At 31.7% G+C, this 13,256-nt stretch overlaps 1 long non-coding RNA gene across 2 annotated transcripts; it reads right to left on the reverse strand.

Moving 5' to 3' along the window:
• Positions 1–4,072: 4,072 nt before the first annotated feature.
• LOC134723182 (uncharacterized) lies at positions 4,073–10,675 on the reverse strand. Of its 2 annotated transcripts, XR_010108003.1 has the most exons (4): positions 10,404–10,675; positions 7,119–7,246; positions 5,152–5,259; positions 4,073–4,145 (listed from the first exon to the last, which is right to left on the reverse strand). It is a non-coding gene; the product is annotated as an uncharacterized LOC134723182 (long non-coding RNA). The 2 variants fall into 2 exon arrangements; XR_010108002.1 differs by lacking the exon at positions 10,404–10,675 and having other exon boundaries at positions 7,119–7,300.
• Between the last annotated feature and the right edge of the window lie 2,581 nt (positions 10,676–13,256).

The raw sequence follows: 13,256 nt of genomic DNA on the forward strand, positions 1-13,256 counted from the left end.
TAATGGTCGACCGATAATCTATCATTATCCCCGATAAATTGTGAATATCTCATTTATTTGGTTCCCGCGTGCCATAGCGGTTTCATCGCAGCATTAACTGTATCTATGGTATCCTTTATTTCAAGATCGCTGGTGTAGATAGGTTCAACATCGCGCCAAACTTTGAATTATTTGGTTAAGGGAAATTATATACCTTCTCAAAGGAAAATTCAAGCATCTTTTACTTTTTCTTAAACAGCTCCTTTATAAAGTCGGTCTTACATGAATATAAATTTGCAGTAAAGAAGTTCAATTGGTTCTTGTAGAAATGCCAATTGTTTGTGGAGAAAAAAAAGACCATACGTACGTAAAGTTTTCTGGAAAGAAATCAAGCCTCTTAATCTATTCTTTCCTTAAACAAAATATTTTATATACGTTCGTTATTCTTTGTCATACACAGTTGGACTTATTCTCTTAATCTGTATTTAAATGTGTAAAGACTCAATGTATTAAGTATGTACTTATGATTCATACCGCACATTGTGTTTGTAGCTGAGCAAAAACATGAAACCGGGCGCATTGATGAGTGATTGTTTATAATATACGTTTGGAAGGCACTTGGCGATCAACAAATATAACGGTGTCTGTAGGGACAATTGTACAATTTGGTTATCCAAAACAATTAAGGAAGATCCAGTTCTTTGTATTTGGTTAAAATTTATAAGGAATAATAGAACAGACCTATGATTATTCAGAGTTTACTATGTGTTAAGTGTCGTAAATAATGTAATATAATAAAACCTAGACAGATTTCAATGATGTAGAAGTATGTTGAGTTTCAAGGTGAGTTGTCAAACCAAATTCCTTTATCAAGCAGTTTATGAAATATGATTTACATTATCTAACACTACGATTATTTCCGCAAAAATACAACTTTGATGGGTATGAAATATTTCCTGAAATCTAGATATTTCCTTTTAATACATAAATGTACTTAACAATGGTTAACTTTTACTAGTTGTGACTTGGATGGAGAGTTGTTTAATTGGAACTCATATACCACATCTTTTTATAACTGATTAATTCTTGATTAATCAAAATATGTTGGGTTTCCTTTTTTAGATATATTGTGAATGTCCTTAGATAAGTAACCAACATTACAGTGAGTGAATGAATATCATGTATGCTAGTCCTTATGTGAATAGTGCGATTAAGGATACCAATAAAACTATAGAAGGTGTGCTTGTTAAAATGTATAATAAAACAAACCAAAGACAAATTATGATATGTAAACGTGTTGTGTATACAAACTGTAAAAAACGTTTGATTCTATTTTTAACTCAAAACACAAAGGATTCTACTAATTATATACGCACATGAATTATATATCATGTTAATGGCACAAGGTTAATGATAGAAAAATTACATAAATTTAATATGAATAAATTGAAATTCATGCTTTTTGATTGAAAACTTACTGATTATCTATGTCCGATGCGAATCACAACATTGAATCACAAACATGTAAATAGATAAAGGTTTTTTTAATCTATAAATACCAGCAATCGAAATGGTTTTCCAATTGAAATGAAAACTAAAGTTGCCCTTTTAGATAAAACACTCAAAAATTGTATAGAAGTGTTTTTATTTTACTTTTCCTTTTTATTGTACAACGGACTTACACTCGCACTAAATGAAATATAGACCCTGCATATAGTCATCATTTAGTCAACAAAATAAGAGATCCAAACCTACAAAGTGTTGGTGTTGGCTATTTTCAAGTAACGCATATATCTCTTACACTGGCAATTGACCCCCTCCCAAATTGCCACACTTTCAAAACATTGTGGTAAATATATGTGTGTTTACATCATTCCTAGATTGTTAAAAATACAGAAACATTTTTTGTTGTAACTTTCGATCGCACGCGTTCTCCGAAACCACCAAGTGCTCCATATAATATGATAGACTTACATTTCTAGTGGTGCAATCAGGGTTTTGTTTTGGCAATGGGGTTTTTAAAAGGGTACTTTGAGGCAGGGATTTTCTATATTAAAGTAAGTATAGACTAACCCTGTTTGATCCGTGTTGGATTTTGATTTTGTTATATAAATGATTAAACTTGAAAACAGTTCGTGTTAGACACAACCTTTTTAATTGACAATGTTCTACATTATAAAATATAAAATCACAAAAAAACTGAACTCAGAGGAAAATCCAATCGGAAAGCCCATAATCACATGGCAAAATCAAATGACAAAACACATCAAAAACAAATGGACAAGATAAAACACATCAAATGAAATAAAAAGTTAGTCCGTAGTGGTTGCCCTTTACTCCTGCCACTTGAGAAAGTTTTTATATCTTGAAAAAAATTTGGTCTCCTAAACTATATATATTCTATCTTGTCATCATATGCATCATATAAAATAAAGGTTTAGTCCCCAGGATAACCCCAACTCCCTGACGTTTCAGAAAGCATTCCTATCGTGTAAGTGGTCAAGATCGCCAACCCTAATCCATATGTATTCTGGTTTGCAATCCAAGATAATTTGCATGATATACAGGGCAATACTGAATGGGGGCATTTCCACCCCCTGTCATTTGAATGTGTTGGAGTATAATGTAAATGGTACAGATCCTTTCCCTAAATATATTTATGTTCGTCATTCCATGACTGAGAATTTAATGATTAGTACATAGGAAAAATTGCGACATATGTTTTCATATGTTTAACATATGTTTTTCATATGTTTGAAAACATATGTAAACATATGTTTAGGCCCGACATGAAAACATATGTTTTTGATCATATGAAAAACATATGTTAAACATATGAAAAACATATGTTTATAAAATCATATGAAAAACATATGTTTTTCATACATGTAATCATATGAAAAACATATGTTTTTCATATGTTTTTTATAAACATATGTTTTTCATATGTTTTCATCCCAGACCTAAACATATGTTTTCATATGTTTGGCCTAAACATATGTTTTCATATGTTCGGCCCAAACATATGTTTTCATATGTTTTTATATTGGTCCTAAATATATATTTTTTTTATGTTTTTTTTTTAATTTTTCAAATGTATTTATTTTTTCATGTACTGTATATGTATTTTTGTTTGGTTTGTTTTTAATGGTATGAATGTTGTTGATGTTTTTCTTCTTCATCATCTTTTTTCTTCTGTCAGGAACTCATTTTGAGTGTAAATACTTCAATATGACGATTTGAATAACCCCAAATACTTGATTCCACATGGCAAAATCAAAAGCTCTAACAAATAAAAAGCAACTGTATACATTAGCATTCCTTTATGCAGAAAAATAATTATCAGTCAGTGCTCCATAATTTGTATTGTATATCTAGTAAAACTTTTTTTTATTAAGTTGTTATGCCTCTATTTTCATATTTTTGTCTCTTAGGCATACTCCATTTCTATTGTCTATGTTCTATTTTCATATTTTTGTCTCTTAGGCATACCCCATTTTTATTGTCTATGTCCTATTTTCCTATTTTTGTCTCTTAGGCATACCCCATTTCTATTGTCTATGTTCTATTGTCATATGTTTGTCTCTTTGACATATCCCATTTCTATTGTCTATATTCTATTTTCATAGTTTTGTCTCTTTGACATCATCCATTCTATGTTTGCCTCTTTGACATACCCTAATTCTATTGTCTATATTCTATTTTCATCTCTATAACATACCAATAGTATGTTTGTCTCTGTGACATACACGATTTCTATTGTTGATAATCTATTCTAATCTGACGTATGTGATATTTCTTTTGTCTATATTCTATTTCCCTCTGATGGATGTGATATTTCTATTGCTATATATATCACCATACACATTGATATGTAATTGTATACACTGCTACATGTAGCTATTACAGGTGCTAGTGTATTCAGCCACTTTTGTGGCCCTTTAGGGCTTGCTGTTTCATGTGAGCTCTGTTTTGAAAACCGTACTTTGACCTGTAATGGTTTACTTTTACAAATTATGACCTGGATGGAGAGTTGTTTCATTGGCACTAATACCACATCTTCTTATATCTATAATTAAGAAAGACAACTAGATTGACTTTTGAGTTCAATATTGTATTAATTTAAAATGAATGTTCTTTGGTTCTGTTTCTTTACTTTTCAGTTCCTGAAAATAAAAATAACAGAATAGAGTTTCAATGTCCACTGAGTTGCACATATTGCATCTATCAAGGGGCAATAATTAAAAAAGGCACTTGAATAAAATTATAAATAAAAAAGTGTGCTTTGAAAAAAGGTTCTTTTTCTTGTACATGTATATGAAATATTTTAAACAGACCTTCAAGGGCAGTATTACAGTATACTATGTGTTTTATAAAAATTGAACCGATGAGAGCGCTTACAAGGCCATTTTCCTTTATTCAAAAATTTCAAGGGGCATAACTCTTTTGAAAATAGTCAATCTATCAAAAGTAGTGAACTTGACCAAGATATTGCTGATATTAAAGTATAGTATAAGTTTTATAAAAATCTGGCAAGAATTGTACATGCAAGACAAATATAAACACCTTACAATCATTCCATAAACATATTAACTAATGTCTGCCATACAATATGTAGTTTTAATTTTTAAATGGTTCACATTTTGCATTCTTAAACAAGTTGAAGGTTACTTTATGGTATGGATTTTGATTATTGTTCATAGCCTAACAGTGAGTCGAGTGACCAGTAAATGTTTTATCTTTGTTCTTTAGTTTTTTAATTGATAGTTGTCACATTGAGGATCATACCCCATCTCCTTATATCAATATTCTAGTTCTTTAAAAACATTCTACGGTTAAAAGAATATTATTAAATTAATTTTTCTTATTTATTTTAATGTACAGTGGCAAGTATTTAATGTATATTGAAGACGAGAACAACTTTTGATCTTGTAAAATATGCAATTCATAATATACGGTCTGTGATGCAATTGCTATAATTATTTGAGCTTCTCATTTCTCATGCGTGTGCAGCAGAAGCAGATGAGACTGGTAAGGATTCCTCGATGCATACTTGACATCAGAAAGACAGAAAAATAAACAACTGCATACATGTACAATTACACTTGAAAAAGTTTTGAATACATAACATTAAATTATTTAAATCAAATACAATTCTACATATGAACTTACTTTGATACCAGGTTTTTTTACAGGACATCTAGATTTGCACCTACATGTACATTGTAACATTAACCTCAGTGATTCCAATACTGCACTTTCCTTTCATTTGGTAACAAGCTAAAATTATAAATTTTAAGTTAATCCAAAAGTCCAGACAAAAACTAGATGTACATGTAGTATGAACTAATTAAAACTTTTAAGTTTTACTAGTGGAAACAAAAAATGGAAACAATTTATAAACAAACAACAAATATATGTATAGCATGAACTTTCTCATATATATCATGTATATATAATCATGATAATAAACTATCCTTCTGCCTAAGTTTAAAAAAATCCATTTGGGCATTAACTTCGGTTTATTAAATCTTGATTTGCTGTTTCATAGGCAAAATTGTTGAAATACAACATTTATCTATAAATATTAAACTCATGAACATAACATGTTGTCATTTGTATTATCATCTGTATACTTCATGCATTTAATAAAAGAACAGTGTTTCAATGTACCTCACCAATTGATGGATATATATAAAATTTGCTGTCAAAAAGCAATAACCACAACAAATAAGTATGTTCTTTTTTTAACATTTTTCATAAATTATAAAAATCATGAAAATAATCTACAAGAAAAGTAGACATGCGTGAGATGCAATTTTCCTTACAATATCTATTTCCAAAAGGCAAAACTCTTGTAAACATATTTTATTGATCTTGTATTGCTTGTTAAGCCTGTTAAGTTTCTCTTTATCTTCTTTAGTTCTTGCTCAAAACACAAAAGAGGAAAAGATTGCAAAATTTACGAGAAAGTTGTTAAAAAATGACTATAAAGAGCAACAACTCCTTAAGGGGTCCATTGAACATTTTGGTTATGACCGTTATGTTGACCCTTGTAGATCTTACTTTGATGAACATTAGTGCATGAAACGAACTATCCCCCTCAACTGATTGAAATCCCCCTCGGAGCAATAACCCTAAAACTCAATCCCATCCTGTTTTTGTAGTATGGAACCTTGTAGTACAATTTCAGAGAGATCCATACACTCAGTGGCGGATCCAGAAATTATCATAAGTGGGGGCCCACTGACTGCCTTAGAGGGGAGCCGATCCGGACATGCTTCAGTAATTCTCTATATAATCATCCAAAATTTTACCAGAAAAGGGGGGCCAGGGCCCCCTGGGCTTCCCCTCTAAATCTGCCTATGAGTCACTTAAACACAAGTTATTGTCTGGAAACTAGAAACATGCTTCTTTTTGGCCCCTTTTTGCCCCTAATTCCTACATATTTTGGGCAACTAACCCAAAACTCTATCCCAGCCTTCTCCTTGTTAATATATGCCATATGGAACATTGTGGTACAATTTCAGGGAGATCTAATATTATACAATTACACACAAGTTATTGACTGGAAACTAGAAAAAATGCTTGTTTTTGACCCCTATTTCCTAAACTTTGGCCCCACTATAACCCCTAAACTGAATCAAAACCTTTTTTTGTGGTTTTAAATATTGTGGTACAATTTCAGAGCAATTGAAATACTTATAAACAAGTTATTATTCTGAAACTATGAAAATGCTTCTTTTTGGCCCATTTTGGGCCCCTAATTCCTAAACGGTTGGGACTTCCGACCATCATCCACAAAATCATCCCAACCTTTTTTTGAGGTATTGGACCTTCTAAACAAAATTCATAAAGATTAATGCACTTAAAACTTAGTTATATTTTTGGAAACCAATGTGTCTTCGGACGCAGCAGACACCTTTCCATTATACAATCCCCAAAAATTGTGTGTGGTCTTATAAAAAGAACAAGCAATGTAGTGTATATAGAGCTTCCAATGCTATTTTTGATAAATGGTCCAGTAGAAAAAAATAATTTTTCACTGCTTACACGAAATCAAAATGTGTAACATGTAGATAGTCTAACAAAAACAAAATATTCAAACAAAGTTATCCTTTTTTATTACATGTACATACCTCTCGTCATGAAATAATTGCTGGCTGCTAATTATATGCACATACATGTAAATCAATGCCTCAGAGAATTGCATTCTGTTGCTTAGCTTCTTCTTCTTCTTGGAGTACATGTACTTCCATAGAAAATGCTAAAAGAAATAATGTAAAATGAAATGAAATTAAAATATCTGACAAATTGCCTTAAATATTTTTATACATGTTGTATGGCAACATTGACTTATTTTGATGTTTAAAAAGAAGACCAAAAGATCTAGACTTGCCCTGAAAAAAAATAATACTAGTTATATACTATATATATATATATAAAAGTATTAAATCATTTGAATGTTCTAATCCTTCTTATTAAATCCATATGCCTGTTGTATGAATTCAATGGTGTATCAAAGTGGTTAAAATTGATCTCTGACTAAATAAATTAATGCCAATCTTTTTCATCAGTACAAATTTTACATGTGGTCAAGGGGATAACTTAATTCAGGAGCCTGTAATTCAGTGGATGTCGTTTTTTTTATGTGTTACATATTTGTTTTTTGTTCATTTTTTGTACATAAATAAGACCCTAAGTTTTCTCGTTTGAATTGTTTTACATTGTCATTTAGGGACTTTTTATAGCTGACTATACAGTATGGGATTTTCTCATTGTTGAAGGCTGTACGGAACCCTATAGTAGTATAGTTGTTAATTTCTGTCATTTAATTTTTTGGTCTCTTATGGACAGTTGTCTCATTGGCAATCATACCACATCTTCTTTTTTAATGCATGTTGTTATGCAAGATCAGGGCCGTAACTACATTGAGGCAAATGCCTCATGTTAGAAATTTCAAAAAAAAAAAAAAAAATGAAATAAAAGATTGTCTTAATATCAGATTGTTTTCACAGAAAGTGTCTAGCAAGAAGCAAGTTCTCTTCACTCTCTGGTGTCGCCCCTGCATGTTTTTTCGTGATCCATGTTTCTATTTTACTTTTAGTTTTCAGAAATGATGGTTCTATTATTTTTATTTCTGTGTCCCGGGTTTGTCTTTTATTCATTTATTGGCCTACTTTATGACTATATTCTGAGTGTTGATTTTCACACACAAACGTGTGGTTTTGCAATTTTGCATGCCCACCGATGTCCAGATATTGTGCGAGAAAATATTTTGAGAATATATGATGCTACAAGACATAGGAAAAAAATGGTAGTTTCTGCATGGAGAATTGAACTTGTTATCAAAGAATACAAAACTGGCTTTTTTTTTGCATTGAAGGATTAAACTTGCATTTAGTCATGTTCAGAACCTTTAACAGAAAATAAAGGAATATGGAGTAAATTTGCACGAAACCTAATCGCACACAAAGTCAATGCATAGAAAAAATACTAATGATCAATGGTCAAAGTTGCTGGAGGGTCTTCAACAATAAAAGAATCACTAATACATGTGTACCGTAAAACAGGGTCAAGATGGCCCCTAGTGTCGACTTAAGTAGTACTAGTAATTAAAGTAAAATACTGCACTGTCACTATCATGACTATATTTAAATCTAGTCATAAAAAAATCATCAAAGTCTAAGCACAATACAAGACAAGAACAGACAGACAGATCCGGTATTTTTGATTATGAGAATTACGATTTTGCTTTTTCCTACATATCGGTCTTTTATTGTTGTCAATAAAACCTTAAAGTCTTATTCATTGTAATTTTTTAAACGGGGATATAATGAATACATATTTAATCACCCTAGCTATAATCATTTTTTTGTAAAAATAGTGATTACAAATGCTTATATGCTTTTTTCTATTGACTGTTACTTGCCAGTCTTTTGATTAAACAAAAGAAATGGCATGCCAACTCCTATGGGTGAGTGGGAAAGCTAGAAATTTTGCCCACCGGGTGCCCACTCCCATGGTGGGCGGGTGGACAAAGCAAAATCCACCCGAGCTGTGGTGTAACAGTGTTATTGTACAAAATGTAGTCTCAGTTTGATCATAATTAAAATTTGGAAAAAATTTTCATTAACATTATTATCTTTGGCTATGCAATGGAATTACAGTTAACCCGTACCACCGTAAACTCGTACCAACGTTAACTCGTACCACAAAAAAACAACTCGTACCAATGCAAACTCGTACCACTGCTAACTCGTACCAACTTATTTAAATGCATTTAAATGGTGTTTAATGATGATCTATATAATTTACTTTCCATCAATATTTCTCAAGCCTGTAAAATGTATATAATTTATAGTACAATTCCCAATTTGTAGATAATGTTCCCTGTCTATTGGATCGAAAATACTGCGGCAGATTTGCTTTGATGTCTCCTTTGAATAGACTCTTTTTTAAACTTTTACTGATAATCATTGAATTTAATTTTTAATCATTTAAAATTAATTTTTCATGAAAAAATCCTAGCAGTTAATCAAAATAATTTCCAAAATGAAATTCTTACTTTTTATAAATAACAAGTTACAATGAAATGTAACTGTTTCCTGTTCCCGAATTTTCCCGCCAAAAAGCACATGGCTTTCAATAATTGTAAACATAGCATTCGATTTGTGATCATGGACTACCAGCATTAAATTAATTGAATTTGGATATAGATATTCAACTTAAGGTACAGTTAAAGCAATGTTTTACTTTCTTCTGGATTATAAATACTTTGAAAGATCAGCTTAAAAAATAAAGCTTTTAGACAAACTTTCGTATTTTTTGTCTATTAAAACCCAGTATAAAATTCAAGTAATTCAACATTAGTTTTATTAAGTTTACAAAAAAATACCATAAAATATTCGTAGTTTTTAATATATTTTTGATGGTACGAGTTTGAAGTGGTACGACTTCCCAGTGGTACGAGTTAACTTTTTTGGTACGAGTTAACATGGTACGAGTTTCCGTTGGTACGAGTTAACTTGCTTCCATGCAATGTATGAAAAGCCGGCATACATTTTATAAATCTAAATTATATGAAAAGAATGGGAGTAATAGAACCTCACTGACATCTATCCATTCATTCAGTATTGATGCCCCCCTTTTTTTTAAATTTAACTAATCTCTACAGAGTTTACAAATATGGTTATTTGGGATGTATTTAAAAATAACCTTATGATAGATAATGAAACAGATGATTAATAAATGCAATTACTGATTACCATCGGATATATTCATTACAATATCGTTCCTCAGTATCGTTCTCGGGTTTACCTGTTTACAATAAAGTCAAATAGTTTTTTTGTGAAAAATGTGCACACACATCTTCCTGCTTTTGTCCAATTATAATAAAAAAAAAGGAGCATAATTATATTTACCTTTCGTTGCCTTTAAATGTACGTAATCCATGAAAACAAAACACTTTCGACATTTCGAACTTTCGTTGCGTTGTCGTTGACCTTCTCTAGACTTTCATTTCTATGTTTCGTTCCCCGGTTTCTTCTAGTTAATCGACAAGTCACCCAATTCAATTTATCTGTTTATAAGTAGAAGAAGAAGTAGAATCTATCTCTGTCCATTCTTAAAACTTAAATAAACAGCTGTAGAGTAGACTGCTGCGGATGATCGCGTGAGCGTCCATGGTTTTGCGTGTCATAGTGCACAAAACGATAACGGTGAAAATATTTCCGACTTTTCCCGGTTTTCGAATTCTACGTGCCAAGTACGTAATACGAGGGTCTGGAATCAAAATAAGGGATTTAAGAAAAGGGAATAAGAAAAAAAATGCAGAATAAATAATAACTAATAAAGAACAGAGAGAGAAAAATGGGGTAATCAATAAAGAAAACTAATTGAGAATAAAGAACAAACTATAAATTGTATAAAGAATATTTATTCATATTATTATCTATTAATTATAACTCATTCACTTATTTCACATTCTGTTCATGATTCAGAATTAGAAAGCTCTGCTGTTGGGATGTTCTATGCTTCGATACTAATTTTGACATTTTCTTCAATTTTCATTATTTTTTTTAAAACATATGAAAACATATGAAAAGCATATGTTTTTCATATGTTTACATGTGTCATAAAACAGATGTTTACATATGTTTGCTTACATATGTTTTCATATGTTTCAAAACATATGTAAACATATGATTGTAAACATATGTTTATCATATGTTTGTCCTAAACATATGAAAAACATATGACTTTCATATGTTTTTCATATGTTTTGAAAACATATGAAAAACATATGTTGCAATTTTTCCTGTGTAGTGTCAGACAACATGGGTTCCCTCCCACCCCCAATATTTTATTATCTTGTAAATGGTTGTGAACCCATCCTTTAACTATAAAAATTCTAGTTTGTCATGTCACAAATATTTGATTGATATATAGGGTCAGTCCTCATGGGTTACCCAATCCTCTGCCATTTGAGAAAGATCTAATATTTTGTAAGTGGTGGAGAGCATCAACCCTCAATCATATAAATTCTGGTTTGTCATGACAAGATGATTCGAATGACATACAGGGCAAGACTCAATTTAAGGGGTCATTCCCACCTGTATGAGAGTTGTTGTCCATTTGCTTGATGTGTTTTATCATTTTATTTTGCCATTTGAGTAGGGACTTTCTGTTTTGAATTTTCCTCGGAGTTCATTATTTTTGTGATTTTACTTTTTCCAAACCCTAGACCATGTATATTTCTGTTCATCATTACAAGAACATTTGAATGACATAAGAGTCATTCCTAGGGATCACTAATGCATATCATTCATACCAAACCTATTGCAACTAAAACAGGTATTGCAGGATCTCAGTATTGACGACTTCAGGTCTAAACCTCCTGATTGCACTTGTGTAAGTTTCAAATTCACATATAATCCGGCTGGCCACGTTATTACCGGTGACCTCATCATTGTTAATAACACTTCCCTACGAAATGTGTTATCGAAAGATCCAAAACATCGTGAGCCGAAATTCATCAATTTGAAATCCAGCTTTAAAATTTTGATGGTTCAGTCGAGGATTATGCCAGGCAATGGGCTAAGCGTGAGAAGGAGGGCGTAGACACTCTGTTTGGATGGATTAAGGCAGTAAGGTCGTTGATACAAATCAGGATTAAGAAACTGAATGGTATCAATGCCCATGCTACGTCAATCTTTAAAGACCCTAATGTTGCAAAACACTTATCCTACCTTCATGATAAATATGTTGTTGTCCCAGCAGATAGAGCCCCAAACAACATGATTTGTGTGTGTAAAACTCATTACATTAACTGCTTGATAAACGAATTAGGTATTGACAATTCACTTAGAAACCCAACATATACCCTCACGACACTTACCAAAGAGGTAATCCTGGATCTTCCATCGGTGTATTGGATACCTAAACTGCATAAGTGTCCTTACAAACAACGGTATATTGCTGGGTCTTCCAAGTGCACCACAAAACCTCTTTCTAAATTATTAACATATATTTTATCAGCAATCAAAGACGGGCTTCAAAGTTTTTGTGAAACTGCATATTCTAGAGGTGGCTTGAATCAGGTGTGGATACTTAGAAATTCCAAAGATCTTTAAGAGTACATACAATCTAATTCTCTTTCATCTTGTACTAGTATTAAAACATTGGACTTTTCTACACTGTATACAAGTATTCCACATTCCAAACTAAAAGACAAATTGAAAGAATTGGTATTGCTTTGTTTCATAAAAAAGAATGGCCAACAAAGATACAAGTAACTTGTCTTCGGAAGGGATAAATCCTACTTTGTAAAATATCACTATGCATCTTCTTGCCGACTTGTTTCTTTATTTTTATGAGGCTGACTTCACTAAATTAAAAATCCTGGTACCTTTGATAACTATTTACACCACTGGGTCGATGCCACTGCTGGTGGACGTTTCGTCCCCGAGGGTATCACCAGTCCAGTAGTCAATACTTCGGTGTTGACATGGATATCAATAATGTGGTCATTTTTTTTTTTATAAATTTCCAGTTTACAAAACATTGAATTTTTCGAAAAACTAAGGATTTTCTAATCCCAGGCATAGATGACCTTAGCCGTATTTGGCACAACTTTTTGGAATTTTGGATCCTCAATGATCTTCAACTTTGTCTTTATACATAATTTGATATGAGCGTCACTGATGAGTCTTATGTAGACGAAACGCGCGTCTGGAGTACTAAATTAAAATCCTGGTACCTTTGATAACTATTTA

Source organism: Mytilus trossulus, chromosome 6 (genome assembly GCF_036588685.1).
Source record: "Mytilus trossulus isolate FHL-02 chromosome 6, PNRI_Mtr1.1.1.hap1, whole genome shotgun sequence".
NCBI classification, from domain to species: Eukaryota; Metazoa; Mollusca; class Bivalvia; order Mytilida; family Mytilidae; genus Mytilus; species Mytilus trossulus.